At 41.6% G+C, this 18955-nt stretch overlaps 1 long non-coding RNA gene across 3 annotated transcripts in view; it reads right to left on the minus strand.

The window, feature by feature from the left end:
* Positions 1-10293: 10293 nt before the first annotated feature.
* The window catches only part of LOC134485850 (uncharacterized), a 704841-nt gene continuing 696179 nt past the window's right edge, over positions 10294-18955 (minus strand). For all 3 annotated transcript variants that reach the window (XR_015674037.1, XR_015674034.1, XR_015674041.1), the window contains one exon: positions 10294-10347. This is a non-coding gene — a long non-coding RNA (uncharacterized LOC134485850). The remainder of the gene's footprint in view (positions 10348-18955) is intronic.

Below are 18955 nucleotides of genomic sequence, written 5' to 3' on the forward strand. Positions count from 1 at the left end.
GTGGGTAGTACCATTCCCTACGCAGGGCATACTGAACTGTGTCAGAGGAGAAGTAACTGAGGACAAACATAACTGCATTTATTCTGTCTCTGCTCTTAACTGTGGACATGACTAGCTGCTTTAAGTCCCTGCTGCCTTGACTTTCTCACATTAATAAACTACAACCTGAAATTATGAGCCAAATACAACCTATCTTCTTTATGTTGCTTTTACGAGGGTATGTTATCACAGAAAGAGGAAATAAAACTAAAACACCCAGTCACCCAGTCTCAGATATGCTAGGGTAACTGAAAAGAGACTAAGACAATGACCCACATGGTACATAGCCTCCTGCCACATTTTTGTTTTTAAAGAATATTGTTATTCATTCTTCCCTGGCCAAGAGTATTACTTTATTATTACTCTAGTTACAAAAATGTGTTTATTAGAAAATAAAGTCTTGGGGGCTGGAGAAATGGCTCAGTGGTTAAAAGCACTGACTGCTCTTCCAGAGGTCCTGAGTTCAAATCCCAGCAACCACGTGGTGGCTCACAGCCATCTGTAATGGGATCTGATGCCCTCTTCTGGTGTGTCTGAAGACAGCTAGAGTGTAGTCATATAAATAAATAAATAAATAAATAAATAAATAAATAAATAAATAAATCTTTTTTTAAAAAAAGAAAAAGTCTTTAAGGTTTTCCTGAACCTATTTTTCATTACTTTTTATTCTTTAGCTGAGACAGCAAAGGATTACTTACTGTATACTGGTGACACTTGGCCACAAGTGAGGACTTGTAAGAAGGAACAGGTGAGAACCATCCAAAACGCCACAGGCTGAGGACCAGCTGGGCCTGTCTGCAGTGAAAGCACAGAAACTTCCTAGAGGCAGTTTTGGTGATCAGACGGTGAAGTTCCAGATCCAGTGAGACACCGGGGAAGCTCACAGTCTGACAGATTGTTCCAGCAACCTGGCCTCCAGCATCCCTTATTTCTACTTGTTTGGCCTCTGTACCTGCACAGGCTAATCCATGTGGACCACTGCCTCATCTGCCTCTCACATACTTCAGCCTGCACATTCACTTCCCCTTCCCCCCTTTCACTCATGGTATGGGAGTTTCAAGACCAAGAACTGAAATTATTGTTTAGTTGGTTTTGGGGTTTTTACTTTTGTTTTTTTTTTTTTTTGGTTTTTTGTTTTTGGTTTTTTGGGTTTTTTTTGTTGTTGTTGTTTTTGTTTTTTTGTTTTGTTTTGTTTTGTTTTTTTGAGATAGGGTTTCTCTGTATAGCCCTGGCCATCCTAGAACTCACTCTGTAGACCAGATTGGCCTTGAACTCACAGAGATTTGCCTGCCTCTGCCTCCAGAGTGCTGGGATTAAAGGCATGTACCACCACCATCTTTCTAAATTAGTTTTTTTTTTCTTTTTTCTTTTCGGAGCTGGGGACTGAACCCAGGGCCTTGCGCTTGCTAGGCAAGCGCTCTACCACTGAGCTAAATGCCCAACCCCCTAAATTAGTTTTTAACCTCTTTTCTTCCCAGAGATGAAAAGTTATTCTCCTCCTGACCTGTCTCCCCCCTTTCTTCCCTTCCTCCCTCTGTCCTTTCCCTGTTATTTGGAAAACATAAGTGCTTTGCTTGCTTTGGACTGAACTCAAATGCTTTAGGCAGAGAACACAGGCTTTGACGTATGTTAGTTCTTGTGAATAAAGAAAATTTATTTACAAAGAGCTGACTGGTTAAGCTTTTTTTTAAATGACTGTATTTCTACCCTACATAGAGCAAGTCTTACTGGTTTCACAGATAACTAAACAACAGAGATCACAGGCAATGGTTTTGAGGTTCTGGCTCTCTGTAAGGACATGAAGGAGTCTTTATACTTATAAAGTGGCTCACTTGGACCAAGGTAACAATCTTTAATGTTAGAAATAGCTTCTCACTACAAAATTTTCAGTTTTCAGATATAAAAGGAGATATTTTAAAGGGGAACAGCCTTTACCTTAATGAAATCTCAAGAGGAAGACCATGATTCCACATTTCTGGCTGAGAAATCAGAGGTAATGAAGATATAGTAGATAGCATACATTAGCCAAAATAGTACCAATGACTTATATAGATAAAATAAAATATTGGTGTACTTGAGTTTAGTGGAATTAGCAACTACTATTTAAAACCCACACAAGTTAAAATATGTGGAGCTGTTTTATATGTTAAAAATATGAACTATGGGGTATACACTTTCCAAAATGTACTCAACTACAAATAAAATAAGAAATGTCATGAGATAAATTGTGTGTGTGTGTGTGTGTGTGTGTGTGTGTGTGTGTGTGTAGGTCAGAGGATGACATCAGATGCCTTTCTCAATCACTCTCCATTTCACTTACTGAAACAGGCTCTCTTTCAGAACCCAGAGCTCACTGATTTGGCTGGTCCAGCTAGCTAGCTTGCCCCAGGAGTCCTCTAGCTCCATCTTCTAAGAACTGGAATTACTCTTGCCTAGCTTTTACATGGGTGCTGAGAATCTGAACTCTGTCCCTCATGCTTACACACAAGCACATTGTCTGCTGGGCCATTTCCCCAGCACCACATGTGAAATTTAAAGATTATGTTGATATCTGAATTTTTATTTGTGCTGCATGGTCAGACAAGTCTTGATTGGAATCCCTGCAGTGACTTTTGATTTGTTTATCTACAAATAAAAGATTAAAAAAAAACCTAAAAAATTGTTGTGCAGATTTAACATATATTAAAAACAACCAATGCTCCATACAAGAGGTGACAAGCGACCTGAATTCCTTTCCAGCACTTGAGCACTTGTTAAATATTGCAGCATGGCCTCAGAGTCAGTTTGGGAAAATTGAAGATTCTATGTTTTGTACTTCAAAATGAACAGCTATGGGAGGAGTTCCATACTCACAAGGCTGGAATAGTGACATTAGGGACTGTCACCAGTAGGAACAGGGGGTGTGTGAGCAGCCCTTCACGTAAGCCTGGGGCAGCTAAGATAACAAAAAGCTGGAAACAGAGTTTGTTTGGTGAGCACAGTTGGGATAGCAGCCTTAGGCCCCTAGAGGTCACACTGAATAAAGATAATTTTTGATCACGCGATTGGTGATACCTCAACTGAGTATCAGGATAATGTGTTCTTATCTTTCAGTCACAGATATTGTTATAGCATGACATTAACTTTGTTTCATTGCATTGGATTCAACTGTGAAGACGTTTGAAGCAATATTAAAACTTCCCTTTTTCTCCTTGCCTTTTCCACCCAGAGAAATATTTGAGCTTTCAATGTGCATGAGCAAGGAGGAGACAACAAGCAAGAGTTGTCTGTGCGGATGGGAGCCAAAGGGGAACAATCAGCACGGCCAGGAAGATCATGAAATAGGTGAGGTGAGAAGCCTAGGCATGCTACGGATGACAACCAGAGAGGCTGAGAGAGACCATGAAAGCTCACTTAGAGAGCAAGGGGAGGAAGAGTTAGGATATCAAGGAGACTCTACTGAGGTTCATTGCTCTCTCACAGCAAGAATCAGGGTGGTATGCATGGAAATCAAATGAGTTTCCAAGGTGAACCCTAGAGTTAAGATGTTTCCCATTTTCAAAAGAAAGGACTAGTTCCCTGTAAGAACACCAACTCCCATGGTGAGTTTTATGTGTCACCCAGGGGACATTATAGTTCCTGGTTATTCATCAAACACTGATGTAGGTACTGCGGAGTTTTATTTTTACCTATAACTAAGGAGTACAGCTGGGCAATGTTAGAGAAGATTATAAGGTCCAATTCTACACTAGCCAATTCCTTGAGGTAAATCTCTTATTATGCACCTGTTGTTTGTTCTGTTTTGCTGGCTGATCCCTGAGAGACGAGTGCTTTAGAGATAACTGGGGGAGGAGGACTTCCTCCCCCTGCCAGACAAATTAGGCCCTCAATAGGCCCAGTGAGGGTTGACATGTGGTCCATGAAGACAGAAGTCTGAAGTCACAGATGACCAGTGAGCCGCCTACAACGGAGAGTAGATGCTGAGCTGCTAGGACAGGGCAGTCTTTGTGCCTTAGCTCTTTGTTTTAATGAAGGACCTAGATGGGAACTTTGGGCAGCATCTCTCTTGTAACTAACTCCCTGTTTTTCTTTCTTTAGGGAGCCACCACCTGATCCAGACTATGTCTCCCACCTAGATAGATTCCAATAAAAGCTTTGCCTGACCAGCCTCATTTCTACCATTTTTGGGCCTGGGCACTAGGCTCCAGTAACATAAAGACACCTGTTCCCTTGTGAAAATCAACTGTAATGCTACTACATGTATTTTCTACAAACATGAGTCTATAAGGATAGGAAGTCTAAAACAAGAAAAGAACAAAACAAAAAGTGTTCCAGTGGTAAAAACCTAAGAAATCATACCAGCATCATTTGGTGTGCATCACAAGTTATCTGAAGAGAATGTTTCTCAGTGTTCCTAAGGGACAGCAGAGAATGTAAAATGTTACCTCCAAATTTTCAGGAACTTTTGGGTTAAAACAGAAATCTACTACTATAACAATATTTGGAGTTTTCAAAAGCAGTTGGAAGTACCAGAGAATACACGAAGTGGTTATCCTCATCAAACACATTCAAAGCAACATCTGGGTGTGCTACTTAGGGATTTGTCGCCTACAGTCTGGGAAAGTTTTAAAGGTCCCCCCACCCTTTTGTGAGCTGTCCTTGAAAACTATACACAAACTCAGCATAAGATAGAATAGTTTGGCTAAAGAAGAGGATAAAGTTACATAAAGATGACTGTGGTCTGAATGTGACCCACCTCCCATAGCTTCATGTGTTTGAAGAACTGGTCTTTAACTAGGGTGCTGTTTTAGAAGACTGTGGAACCTTTAAGACGTGAAGCCTGTGGGAACAATAGGATCACTTTTGAGGTTTGACATTTCATAGCTCAAACTCACTTCCTGCCTGCTCTCTGATTCCTAGCTGCAGCTGCGATGTGACCCCTCATGGTATCTGCTGTCATGCTTTCCCGGACATGGTGGGATGTAGCCTCTTTAACTGAAGTCAGATAATCTCTTCCTCTCCAAAGTTGACTCTTGTTCTGTACTTTGTTCATGGCAACAAGAAAAGTGACCCAATGGTAAAGAAAACATCTGTTTCTCGTGGCAGTTGAGCTGCGGTATAGATGCATCTGTCTTCTGAGCTCTGAGTGCTCTAGAAAGAACAGCCAGTGCAGAACCTCAAGGCAGACATAAACTGTAACAGACACGGATTTCCCATGCCGAAAGGCAGTGGTAAATCCTAAGAATGGAGGAAATGGGGAAATGATATATAAAATCTGACCCATAGGCTAAATTTTTCCTCTATTCCAGTCTGGGCAATGGAAATGACTTCAACAGAATGCCTGCCCTTTACTAGGTCTCTAGCTTAGTTAATCGCTTGTTAACACTTCAGTGTCAGCTAGTAGATGGTTCAATAACCATCTATTAAACACACACTAATTTCTAGGCATTGTGATAGGTATCTTAGGTACAATATAGTACTCCAAATAGATACCATTCTCAGTTCACCAATGAAGAACCAAACCTCAAAGACTTCAAGTCATTTGCCCACATAAGTCAATGCTAAGATTTAAACACAGCTCCTCTGGGCTCTTCCCCATTATTCTGTCACACCCTATAAAGAACATAGATGGGTCCAGGGAAGGGGTGTGGTGGTAGATTCTGAAAGAGATAGATGAATACCTTGCCCTTTGAAGCCTTGCCCAATAGACTTTGTTTTTCTGAGAAAGTGATCATGGGTGAGGATTTGGTGCTTTGCCTGTGGGCTTAGTAGCCAGCTTTTACTACACAGGCTCAGAAGTTAATACTCATCAGTCAAGCTTATGATCCTCATTATGATGCAATCAGAATGTTGCTTTCAGATAGGATTGCCTGAGAAGCTACAGGCTAACAACATGCAGAACTAAGAACAGGGACCGTCACAAACATCTTTCAATTTTTCCTTTTTAATATTTTCTGTATTTTAATTTTATACGTGAAGATGAAATGGTGGTTATCCTACAAGATATTCAGGAACATAAGAAACGCTGACAAGTGCTTACTGAAGATATCTTGTATAAGCAACGCTGTTTTGTCAGGATTTAAAATTGCTGCCCTTAAAGGAAAAGAGAAGTGAATATCATGCTTGCAGGGCTCCAGTCTAACACACCGCACACCACTTTGGAACTTACTTTAAAATAGTAATTTCCTATATTCCAGCATAAGTTTACTCTCAAAATGGCCACCGTATAACAGCAAATGTTAAGACAAAGAATAGTTATGAATTGGCATGCTCAACTAGTTATCAATATATATATATTGATATTATATATCAATAATAAAACTGAAGACTTAAGAGAGGAAAGGAGAAGTGAAAGTTTGGCTGCTGTCTTTTCAAAGTATTAGCTGAGGAGATATTCCAAATCACTGCGTCTGTACAGTAAATAGTTCTAACTTTAAAAAGTAGTGAAAATGTATGAAATAGTTAAGTGTGGGGACTTAATTTTTTTTGGTTTATTCTTATGATTCATGTAGCTGGAATGAAACAAACATTGCATTATTAACTTCTTTTTTTTTTTTTTCCGGAGCTGAGGACTGAACCCAGGGCCTTGCAAGCGCTCTACCACTGAGCTAAATCCCCAACCCCTATTAACTTCTTAATTATTTAAAAACAGAAGCCATGACCTATTTTATTCATGAAACACTGGGCTAATTGCAGGTAAGCCAGATATAGTTTGTGATTAGCCCTATTCCATAATTTAAAGAATTTTCTGAGATTTTTTAATCTATTATTTTAAAAAAAAATTTCTGTGTGTCTCTCTCTGCCCCTCCCCTGTGTGTGTGCATGCCTCTACACATGTAATTTCAATCACACTGTATGCATACACGTGGAGGTCACTGGACAAATTCATGCCCTTGCCTCCCACCTTGTCCGAGGCGGGCCTCTCGTTGCTCACCTCTGTATATGCCAGGCTCTCAGGCCTGAAACTTCTGGGGATTCTCCTACTTCTGCCTCTCACCTCACTCTGGAAGTACTGAACTTACAGACCTGGCCCTGGCTCCTGCTTCCAGAGTTTGTGGAACCGGAAGATCTGAACTGGGGTCCTCACACTTGCACTTTAACTACTGAGCCTCCCCCCCCACCCCAGTCTTTTCTTCCCACAAGCAGAAGATCAGAACAGCAAACCACCTCTCTTTCATGTCACTCCACAGGCTGAGCAAAAGTGCAACTGTGGCTTCTGTTGCAAAGAAGTGAGGCAATCTGGGAACGTTTTCTCACAGCAGCTGAAAGATCTAGAACTGGTGACACAAACCACCGCCTCGGTGTCCTGGAGAGGGCTCTCATCCCTCTGCTGGCTGACCAGACATGCTATCTATCACTCTCCACGTCTCTCCAGCTTTGTCCAAATTGTCTGAGATACTCAGCATTATTTCAAGAAATCCCCTTTCTGTTTAAATCAGCCAGAGTTAGAGTCAGCTACAGTGAGAACTCCCTATGGTTATGTTTAGTATGGTCTCTGTGCTTAGTTCCTTGTTAAATCAAAACAACCCCTGACATTATTTTATCCCATACACTGACACTGGGAGGTTATGAATGTGGCATTTTAAGTAACTCGTTAAGAGCCCAACTGTAAGCCAGCAGTGCTGGCATGTTTGTAACCTCAGCACGTGGGAGGCTGCGGCAGGAGAACTGTGGATTTGAGGCCAATTACACGTTGAGGATATACAGGATAGCCTGTCTTAGGGATGGGGAGAGGGTTCAGCTGGTAAGAATGCTCACTAGAGGATAAAAGTGTTTGCCAAGGAGCCTGACAATCTGAGTTTGATCCCCAGTTTCCACACAGTAAGAGCTATATTCTGACCTTTATACAAGTACACATTCACACACACACAGACACATGTCCACACTAACTAAATGTGAGTTTTAAAGATGAAAACAAAAAATTACACCTATGTTCTATTTGGTCTTTGTGAAAGTCACAGAAGTCATATGGAAGTGGCATGACTTCTGTTGAAGGGAGCCATAGAGAAGGAATTATTGTATGCGCCTGGCCATTCCACCCCTTCCCTACTAAACACCCAGAGGCTTCTTTCCCTGGGAAGGACTGACTGACTCATCTAATTAAACGGATGAAGAACTCAAATAGGTAGGTGTGACCCAGCTCTCCTCCTCCTCCTTGTGAGCTCCCTGCCACTTGGCAAGCTGCCAGCATCAGCCCTCCCCATCTGAACGATGCCTGACCTGGGCTATCTGCATCTGAAGGACTAGTCTGTCACTCTGATGCTTGGCATCAGGAAGACCGTGGTTTTTATCTTGACTCTTAGCAGCAATATAGGCAATAATTTAGTCCTACGAGTTGTTTCGGAACTTGACAGGACTGTTCCTTAAACGCTAATAGATCCATGAAAATCATCCCATGAATATTTTCAGAGAAAGACTCTAAAGTCTTTTTGTTTTTTCCTATTCTTTTATTCGGAGCTGGGGACCGAACCCAGAGCCTTGTGCTTGCTAGGCAAGCGCTCTACCACTGAGCCAAATCCCCAACCCCAGAAAGACTCTAAAATCTTAATGTTTTGTTTATTTAGCATATTTTCCTCTCTCTGTCTAGACCCAATCAAAGCAGAAAACACACAGCCATTTAAACAGAAAAGTTCAATATAAAGAATGAACCAAATAAGCAGCTTAACTAATTGAGGGGATAGGTCAAGAAGTAAAGAGAACTTTAGAGGATGTAGAAATAGCAAATCTGAGAAGCAGCCCCTATCTCTGAGTGAGGTAAGTGACAGAAGAGGAGTTCTCTACCACAGTCTAAGCCAGGCTCAAAGTGCAGGAGAGGTGGGCTGGGAATCACTGAAAGATGTGGGCGTCACTGTGGTGGCCTATTCCCTGGAATTTGCTGATAACACATTCATTAGATTGCCAGAGAAAGTGTCTGGGACTAGCCAGTTGCAGAAGGATATGAAATTGCTGAAGGCTGGGAGCCAGTACAAGGAAAGGCCTCAGGTGTCACCATCCCAGCCAGCCTGGGACTCATAGAGGCAGTGATCGATACACTAGCAAGAAGAGTTTAATTCCGACATGTTAGGATCCTCCCACTTGAAGGGAGCAGACTATGACAGGGAGCTATATACCTTGCAAACAATTGGGGCAGAATTCAAACAATTGGTAACTAGGCAGGGTATTATTGATGGGGTAAAGTGACCTCCAAGCTGACTCGTAATCAGTGGACCATTCTGGACTTTCCAGGGGGGAACGGTTGGCAGTCAAGGAGAGGTTGGTTGGGAGTTACAGGTGATTTTGTTTGACAGTTTGGTTTGCAGTTGCTCCAGGAACTAACTACTCCCTGGAAGGGAGGGGTCTTTGTGCTTGGAGGTTTTCGGTGGAACTTTCCCACTGGCCTTAGATTGACCCCAAATCTGGCTCTTTCAGATGGACCCTCCTTAAGAAAAAAAAAAAAAAAACCACCAGAGGGAAACATTCTGGAAACAGAAGATAGTACATTTGTGTGTTACATCTAAATGCCCCCCACACCCCAAGGGCCTTGTGTTGAGGCTTGGTTCCCAGTGAAGTGGTGACTTTCGAGAGGTGGGTGCCAGTGGTATTTCTCATGTCTAGAGAAATACCCTGGAAGGTCACAGAAGTACCAAGACCCCTCCTCTTTCCACCCTTCATTTCTTAGTCAAAAGATGATCTCTCTTGCTCTGGTACACTTGTGACTCATGCACCCATCATGCAAGGGAACCTCAGCTGCAGCCAAGCCTGAGACCTAAGTCCAGTCCCTAGAACACAACGGTTAACCAGCAGCCAATCGGCTTTCACAGGGGCGGTAATAAAACCCCATTCAACCTCCATGGAGCCTCCAGGCATAGACCTCCACACAGGAAGCAGGCTGGTAAGAGGAACTCCCTTATTGGGGAACCTCCCACATTACACTATAAAAGCCATTATCATTCAGCCATTTATATCTTCTCCATGAACAAAAATTTGAGTGTTTTTAGGAAAACATTGCTAATCATGATCCTTGAGGTATATTCAGGAAAGGGCACATGATGCACTTTTGCCCAATGTGATGTCTTCAAAGTCAATGAGAAGTCACTTTGTTCTCCCAAAGAGACTTAGAGAAGGATGTTTGACTCTTTCTTCCAGCCTTTGGGTACAACCGTTGAGGAGATGGCGTCTTAGGATTTCTATTGCTGTGACGAAACACCATGAACAAAAAGCAAGTTGGGGAGGAAAGGGTTTATAATCCTTTCAGCTTATAACTTCTTTTTTTTTTTTTTTTTTGGTTCTTTTTTTCGGAGCTGGGGACCGAACCCAGGGCCTTGCGCTTCCTAGGTAAGCGTTCTACCACTGAGCTAAATCCCCAGCCCTCAGCTTATAACTTCTATATCACTGTTCATTACTGAAGAAGTCAGGACAGGAACTCATACGGGGCAGGAACCTGGAGGCAGAAATTGATGCAGAGGCCATAGAGGGGTGCTGCTTACTGGCTTGCTTCACATGGTTTGCTTAGCCTGCTTTCTTATAAAACCCAGGACCACCAACCAGCCCAGGAATGGTGCTACTCACAATGGTCTGGGCCCTCCCCCATTGATTGTTAATTAAGAAAATGCCTTACAGCTGGGTTTTATGGAGGCGTTTCCTCAATTGAAGTCTTTGATGACTCTAACTTGTGTCCAGTTGACACAAAACCAGCCAGTACACATGGCTTTTACATATATTGCCATCAGGGACTGTTGAAAACAGCTACAAATACCACAGGGTGGTGAAGCCAAACTGAAGCACTTGCTCCTAACCTTTAGATGGTACCTGTGGGAACCACTAGGGTTCTCATTCATTCTGGCTTAATGTTGTGGTAGTCTACTAGAGATCCCGTATCTTCTTCCCAGGCATTGGCTGAATGTATTACAGAATACTTCTCTTTTCTTTTCTGTTCTTTTCCAACAAGTTTTTCTTTCAGAAAACTGTAGACCCAGAGCAGGAACAAATTTCTGTTTATGTGTACTTTGGGGCTGTCAACGAGACCTTCCTAGAAGTGGCAAAAAACAAAGCAGCAAACAAAAAACACCACCACCACCAGCAACAACAAAAAACACTTTTTTTTATTTGTTGAGAATTTATACAATGAGTTTTGGTCATATTCACGTTCTCTCCCCTAATGCTTCCTAGATCCACCAGCTTCTTTTTTCACCTAACTTTGTATCCCCATGCACTATGTAGGCCAGTTTATGTTGTACAAATATCCTTAAATGTATGGTCTTTCCCTAGATCATGGTCAATTTATCAAGGGCTACGCTCTTAGAGAAAAACCTTCCTCCTTAGCAGCTAACGATTGCCAATAGCTCCTCGGTTAGGGGTAGGATTGTGCATCCAGTCAGTCAGGAGAAAATGTCAACCTCCCTTTATCTTAACACTCCAAACTTTGACTTGACCTGCTGGGTAGAGAGAGAAGTATCACCACCTTCTTGCATAGAGGGAGGAAATACCCTTCCCTGGGAGTGATTCTTGCCTTTCATCCTTTCTTTTAGATTGCAGAGGGAAGTAAATGATTGCTTGATTATAAAAAGGATTCCTTTACTAGTCTAAACGTCTTCTGAAGGTGTTTTGGGAGAACACAGTGTACCAGAATTGGCAGCTAAATGGGGAAGGTGTAGAGAGATTGTAAGAAGGGATCCAAAGCCAATTATCTATGCTCTGTGGACAGCAGCATGCCAGGCAGACACCTATACCCAAGGCAGGAGGAAGGGTTTATAACTTAGTTTCTTTCATATTGCTGGGAAGAGATGCCCTATCAAGGAAGCATTTAATTAGGGGCTTGCTTACAGTTTCAGAGGGTGAGCTTATACCCATCATAGCAGGGAACAAGACAGCAGGCAGTTAGGCATGGTGCTAGAGCAGTAGCTGAGAGGTTATATCTGGTCCACGGACAGCAGGCAGAGAGGGGAAAAGAGGAGGAGGAAGTGAGAGAGGAAAGGAGGGAGGGAGAAGGTGGAGGAGGAGAGAGAGAGAAAAGAAGATTTTGGCTTGGCATGGGCTTTTGAACCCTTGAAGCCAATACCCATTGATAAATCTCAAACAAGGCCACACCTCCTAATCCTTCCTAAACAGCCCACCAACTGGGGATCAAGCATTCAAATAAAGCCTGTAAAAGCCATTCTCATTCAAATCATCACAGTTTACATGATAAGATAGGCCAAAGTGGGTCACAGCTTCCTGTAATGTACCTTGGGATTTTTCAAAAACAATTAAAATATCAAATCTCTATTAAGAAATAGTCCTGGGGAGTAGTGGCCCGTCAATATTGAAAAGCTTGTTAAGTATATGAATGGCTTTATTTGTCCTATAGGATTTGGAATGAGTGTCAAGACTCACCTGGTGGATAAAGTGCCTTTTATGAATAAGGTAGCTACAGTCAGCCCAGTTGGATCTCTACAGAAAGTATCTTGCCTTACATTTGTTCTTTTAAGGTATTTAATCGTCTTATTTCTCAGACTTTAACATTCATGTATGTTTGTGTTCTGTGACTAGCGTAGGAAGAACTCACTTGAAATCACACTTCATAAGTGAAGCCACTGAGGGCTGGCTACTGTCCTAATGCATTCCTCCTTCCATAGATCCCAAGTAAGGGATAATACTGCGGTTTTCTTAGTCCTAAGCTGAGTGCTGCTGTAGATGTTCTGTTAACTTTAGTGGGCAGAGTCTCACTGGAGGAAAGGGTCACTGGCGACAGGCTTCAGATTTCGTAGGCTGGTCTCGTGGTCTGTCCATTCTCTGCCTCAGGACTGCACACAGAGTGGAATGAGCCACCTCCCCCTCCCTTCACCCTTCCCCTCTCCACCATCATGGACTTGTCACTTAGATGTGATCAAAACACAAACCCTTCCTTCCTTAAGTTGTTTTGTCGGGTATTTTGTTATGGCAACAAGGAAAAAAGATAATGAACATAAAATCTACAATGAGGTGCCTCTGAAGGACTTGAAAACTTGATTATTGTAAAGACTAAGTTGACACCTACTACAGTAGAGTCAGAAGGAAGTCACTCTGAAGAAGCAACAGTTACCCAGGCATTAAGATTAGACTTTAACATGACTAATAATGAGAAATGATATCGAGAAATAGATATACTGATGACTGGTCATGAACTGATTATCTTTGAAAGATGTCATAGCTATAAATGCTGACTGTGGCCAGTTAAATATGATCCTCAGAAGAAAGGTAATTAGCGGGGTTGATATTTAAACCCTCTAAAAAAAAAAAAAAAAAAGAAAGGTAATTAGCAGTGAACTTCATGTTCTCTCAATTCACTGTAAAGCTAGCCTTAAAGTGGTATTGGTTAATTTGGTAGCTTTATGGCCCTAGTATAGCTCTATTATAACTGGTATAGTTGACTGTATTGAAAAACAAATATTTTTTGTTATCTCAACCCAAAAGCTTAAAGGAGCTCTAACTCCCCTTTCAATTTGATGTCTTGCCAATGTTTTGACAATTACTTGGCTTTCTTTGCAGGTGAGTCTAGAAAGTGAGCTGTGTGGGTTTTGGTGGTTGAGTCTCTTTTTGTACTCTCAACAGTAAACTGGCATTCTGATTTTATAAATCACTTTCTAGGCTAATAAGGTATGTCCCTCAAAGATGGACATATGGCAAATGACGTCTTCCAAGTCCAACACAAACATTATCATTCTACACAATAAGATTCTCCAGGATAAGGGATGATGTGCTCTGAGGCCTTATTCACTGGCTACTATTCCCACTTACACTCCACAATTATAATTTAATAAAAAAAAGAGTGGAAGGGACATAGGTTTGGGAGTCGCTGGGGTTAAATGGGAGAACCAAGTTATGTAAGGCATTTGTTATAATCCCCGGGAAATAGCAGGCATTCAGCAAACACTTAGTGCTGACAACATAGAGCACCGTCAAGACTCAGTGTGGGGAGGACCCAACACTCAATTCACTCCTTTTCTTCTTGGCAATATACAGGGAAACACTGCATCTGATCAACACTACCAATACGACAACAAGCCCAATACAATAGAGCATTGGTTGTTATTCATTGCAACTTTGATCCACTTTACCTTGGTTTAAATGTCAGTTCCTACATTCTATCATTTATGAATCCCTTTCTCTGAAATAACCACCCTTTCTTCCTCTCTCTCCTGTCTGCTACCCTAGCAACTGTGTGGGAAACTTGTTAGTTTTTCAAAACGCAGTTTATACATGGGCCTCAGTTTGCTGTTGTACACTCACTTGCCCGAGTGCACATGCACGTGCGCACGGACACACACACACACACACACACACACACACACACACACACACCTACCTCAGGGCCTCAGCCTCTAAGTCCTCTCCTGCCATCTCTCTGTCCCTAGGGCTTTATAAAGTCTGGCAACTCTCATCCCTCAAGACTCACTGTAAGTGTCACCACTTCAGAGATCTTTCCTAACTATCTCCTGTATGTCCTCACTTTAGAGTCATCTTTTGTTTTAGCGCTGTGAATTATTTTCCTGAGTATCACTGAACGACAGCTCAGCTTCTTTACCGTTTCTGGTGTGGTGTTCTGTCTTCAGCCACTAACCTGAATAAAGTCAGAAACTCCTATCTTGTTTCCCTGCACAAAACTCTTGAACTGGACACACAACAGACCTCCGTTAAGATGTATGAATGAGATAAGTAACAAGCAACATCTGTTCTGGAAAGCCTTAACTACCCAACTGGGTGAAATACTCTCCCTTTGAACTTCTATTGTCCTCTGGGCACTCTTCTCTGTGCAGCGTTTGAGCTAGACGGTCATTGATAATCACACTATTTGAAAAATACCTTTCATGCACTCTTCCATGGTTAGCGAGGCTTTCAAGGACAGTGTAGGGAAGGAGGAAGGACACGTTATAACATTCTAGAGAGAAGTAGCGTTAGAAACAAGTCTGAGTTGATGGTGGGCATGCCCAGGCCATTGAGTTTTCCACGCACTTCCCATTAAGAATTCTCCCAGGGCCTGTGGAAGGAAGAGTATCTCCCTAGGAACCTTGTGCCTACTTTGGCGCTTAGCAATAAGCCTGAAGCACTATTGGGCCATCGGGCAGTAAGAAGGCCTACAGCTCCCTCAGGTTGGGTAATATACAAGGATTGACTCTAGAAGCCCTTTAGGAAACCCTGAGCTGACATTCTAGTTGGTGAGATTGAGGGGGTTTGTTGAAAAAAACAAAAACAAGCAAACAAACAAAAAACCCAACAACAACTGAGAGAAAATGTGGTTGAGTGACGTTGTGGGGCCGCTGAGGCTAGATTACTCTAAGTTTTAGTGTTCCATGAATTAGGGTAAAGAGCCAATACACAAACCCATAACTGAGGCTGAGCCCCTCTACTGATAACTATCAACAGAAAGCTCCTTAGACGCCATCTTACCAATACAGCGCTCAAGAAGCAGCCCTCATGTGAAATTAAACATTTAACTGACTGCATTCTTAAAGAGGACAGGACTGAAACACCTTTCATGGGTGGACCTGAAGGTTCTTCCGACTCTACTCTTTCCTACACGATACCTGAGGTAGAAACCAGAAAGCTCAGATTTCTTACAGAAAAATCCATCATTTACCTTTTGCCCTTGTGTTGTAGATGAAACCCAGCCCTCTGCCCTGTTCTCTTTTTCCCAACTTCTACCCTTTATTCCATACTCTTTGGGGACAGAGACTGTATTTTCCCATTCTTTTTCCTGTGTTTAGAACACATGGGAGTCACAAACATAAGCTACAGGCATATTTTTACAGTTTGTGGTAACCACACTAAAAAAAATATCAACAATATATTTATTTAACACAAGGTGACCAAAATGCTATCGTTTCATTACAATATATAGCCAATTTTGAGTGACTGAGATATGTAAAGATCACACCCCACTCCTGCTGTGTGTGTGTGTGTGTGTGTGTGTGTGTGTGTGTGTGTGTGTGTGTACCAAGTTTTCTAGATCAGGTTAGCCTCTGGAATGGCTTTTACAACATGTCTCACGTAATTAATGCTTGCCTTATTAACAACATAGGTTCGATGCAGTTTCCGCCACAGAACTAAGGGTAAACCCACAGGGTAAATTTATAATACTGAACCTTATTATATCTCCTGGATCCTTAACAAGCTTCACTTTCCTTCCAAAGTAGGGCACTATGACAGATTATACTTCCTCTGATGAATGGCATATAAAGTGTTTAAGCGACAATGTTTACCACTGAGTTTTAGAACATTATAATAAAATGTGTTAATAAGTTATAACCAGGGTACTGGTCTTCATGCTTTGTCAAAAACTGTGGCTCAGAAAACTCCAAGTGTTAACTGAATAAAAGGTGTTTCCAGAACTTTGTTCTTTTGACACATGATTACCAAACAGTTCTAAACTTCCAGTTTTACCCTTGGACTTTGAATTGTGACATAGCCTATAAATGTCTAGAACACAGCAAAGAACTTCTGTTGAACTACTAAATTTTTTTTGAGTTAGAATTTTTGTTTTATTTATATTTGTAAAAAAAGAAAGGAAAGAACAGAAAAAAAATGACAAAAAAAAATCCCCCCACAAGAAAACAGCCATCTAAAACACAACCAAGCAAACCTTTGCCTTCACTTTATCTTTGCTTCTGGTTCTGGCTATTGTTTTAAAAAAGTAATAAAAAGTCTAGGTTTGCTTTCAGACTCCGAGTATGTGGGGGGGCTGCAGAACTCTGATTGATCATGTGTCCATGTCTTGGTAAGGTTGTTCTGTGTTGTCTTAAAATCACGCCTCAGACCCGGAATGCTTTTGAGGAGGGTGCTTTGCAAGGCCTCTGACCTCAGAGGATGTGTTTGTGCCACATTCTGTTCTGCTGTCTATCTGGGTCCCTGATCGAGTCCACGAAAAAGATCTGGTTGAATATCATCAGACTCGGCTAATGTGTTTGTTCCAGGTTCTGCACTTTTTTTTTCTTTAAATCATAGCCATATGGTAAATTTTCTATTTTGTTCCCGTTCTCATTTACTGATGAACATGCAGTAGGTGTTTCTTGGAAAAGGCCAACTTTTATTAAAATACTTCTGCAAGAAAACTTAAAAACCCAAAAAGCAAAAAGAAAATTTAAAGTCTTTTGCACAATAAATATATGTATATAGAGTTGGTATTTTCTTTGTCTGGTGTAAGGAAGTATAATATTTTATAAAATTTTAGAGTCTGTTTTCTTAATTCAATTAAGGCGCTGCCTGTCTACTTACTAATCTGTTTTGTTGTCCATTGCTCTGCTTTGCTAAACTGAAAATTACTGAGATCAAGAAGGCACTGTGCGCCTGCCTGGTGGGCACTGCAGCTTCGCTGAGATGTCCATCTCACGACAACCTGGCGAGTCATTTCTCACTGTACACTTACACATATTTGCACTCCCTGTTCAAGAGCAAAGCTCCTCTTCCTTACATTTATCCTCCCTGACTTTCAAAACATTCCCATAAGCCAGGAAATTTAGCTCCCCGGGCCTACCCAAAAAGCTGTTTACCACAACCAAGTGATGCCTTTCTCTCTATCATCTAGTAACTGTTACGCTGTTTTATTCTAGGATAAAATGGATATTGGGGGGGGGGCTATATGATGGAGTAATAGCAGTTAATTAAATGGCCTCTGCTCTCTCAGTAACTCAGGCCATTCCTTCACAGTGGTGCCATGGCCAACATATTTTGATACTTTATGGTTGAGACTGTGTTACTGGGTCACGTGAACCAGAGTTTCTTGAAAAGAGCTACTGTTGAAGATCTTGTAGTCCGGCTGATTAGAACGCTGTGTTTATGGGGACTTGGAATGTTGGTGACCCAGGGCCAGAACGACCTTAAGATAACTTAGTTCCCATATAGCCATTCACCACCCTCCTCTGTATATCTGACCTGCCTCTCTTTTGGCTATCAGGTAACAGCTTCTGTATGTAATAACAAGGTAGGTAACTACTTTTCACCAACCCAAATGAAAAATGTCATCACATAGCACATGACGCCTCAGCAGACATTTTTCCTGAACACTGTAGCGACATACTTCATCAAGGGATGATTTTTTGTAAATGCTTTCACTGGTTTTGCTCTAAAGTTGTAACAGTTCATGTGGCTTCTTGTGCAGTGGAACATGTCTTTCAGGGAAACACATACCCAGGTTTCCAGCCATGGTTACTCATATTTAGTTTAGATAAAACAAAACAAAAACAATAACACCTCTTATTCCCTTTGGGGCAAGACCTGTTTTGCTTAGCAAGTTAGCATCTGGAGTGTACAATAAACTCCACACAGCAGTAGTGGTATAAAACACTGAATTATCAATAGCCCTTATCAACAGTTCTGGGATGGGTATCGGAATTAAGATAAGTAAAGTTACTAATACAGTTCTGAACCTCCCTCATCCAACCTCACCAAAGCTAAGTAGTATAGTTTCTCTGTTTGGATCAAGTGCCTAGCCAGAAAAAACAAAAAACAAAAACACTCCCCAAAACAAAAAAACCAAAACTCAAAAACAACAAATAAAACAAAACACTGACTTGTATAGACTTCCCTTCTCAGACAAGACCTGCATCATTTTCATTGACCCCTAAACCCTAAAATATGTATTTTAGGTTTACTTGTTGTCTCAATTGCAGTTTCTATAAAAGCCAACGAAGTTTTGAATTGGACACTTAGAATACTTACAAATTTAGAAATTATGAGTGAAGTATTATGCTATAACTTGTGATGAAGACACACTTTGCTGCTCTGGAAACTAGAAAGAGTCAAGATTGAATTCAAATCAAGTATTTAAAATATTTTACAGGTGAAGCCTAGCTGAGGTTGCTAAGCAACCTGACAGCCTCCCAAGCAGGGACCAACTCACCTCCCACACTTGACCATCTCTCCCCAGTAGTGGGACGCGGAGTCGCCATTGGTCCCTAGCTCCTCTCACTGACCTTCAATTGGTCGGAGAACCTCTCACTCCGCT

Source organism: Rattus norvegicus, chromosome 2, assembly GCF_021556685.1.
Source record: "Rattus norvegicus strain SHRSP/BbbUtx chromosome 2, alternate assembly SHRSP_T2T, whole genome shotgun sequence".
Lineage (NCBI taxonomy): Eukaryota > Metazoa > Chordata > Mammalia > Rodentia > Muridae > Rattus > Rattus norvegicus.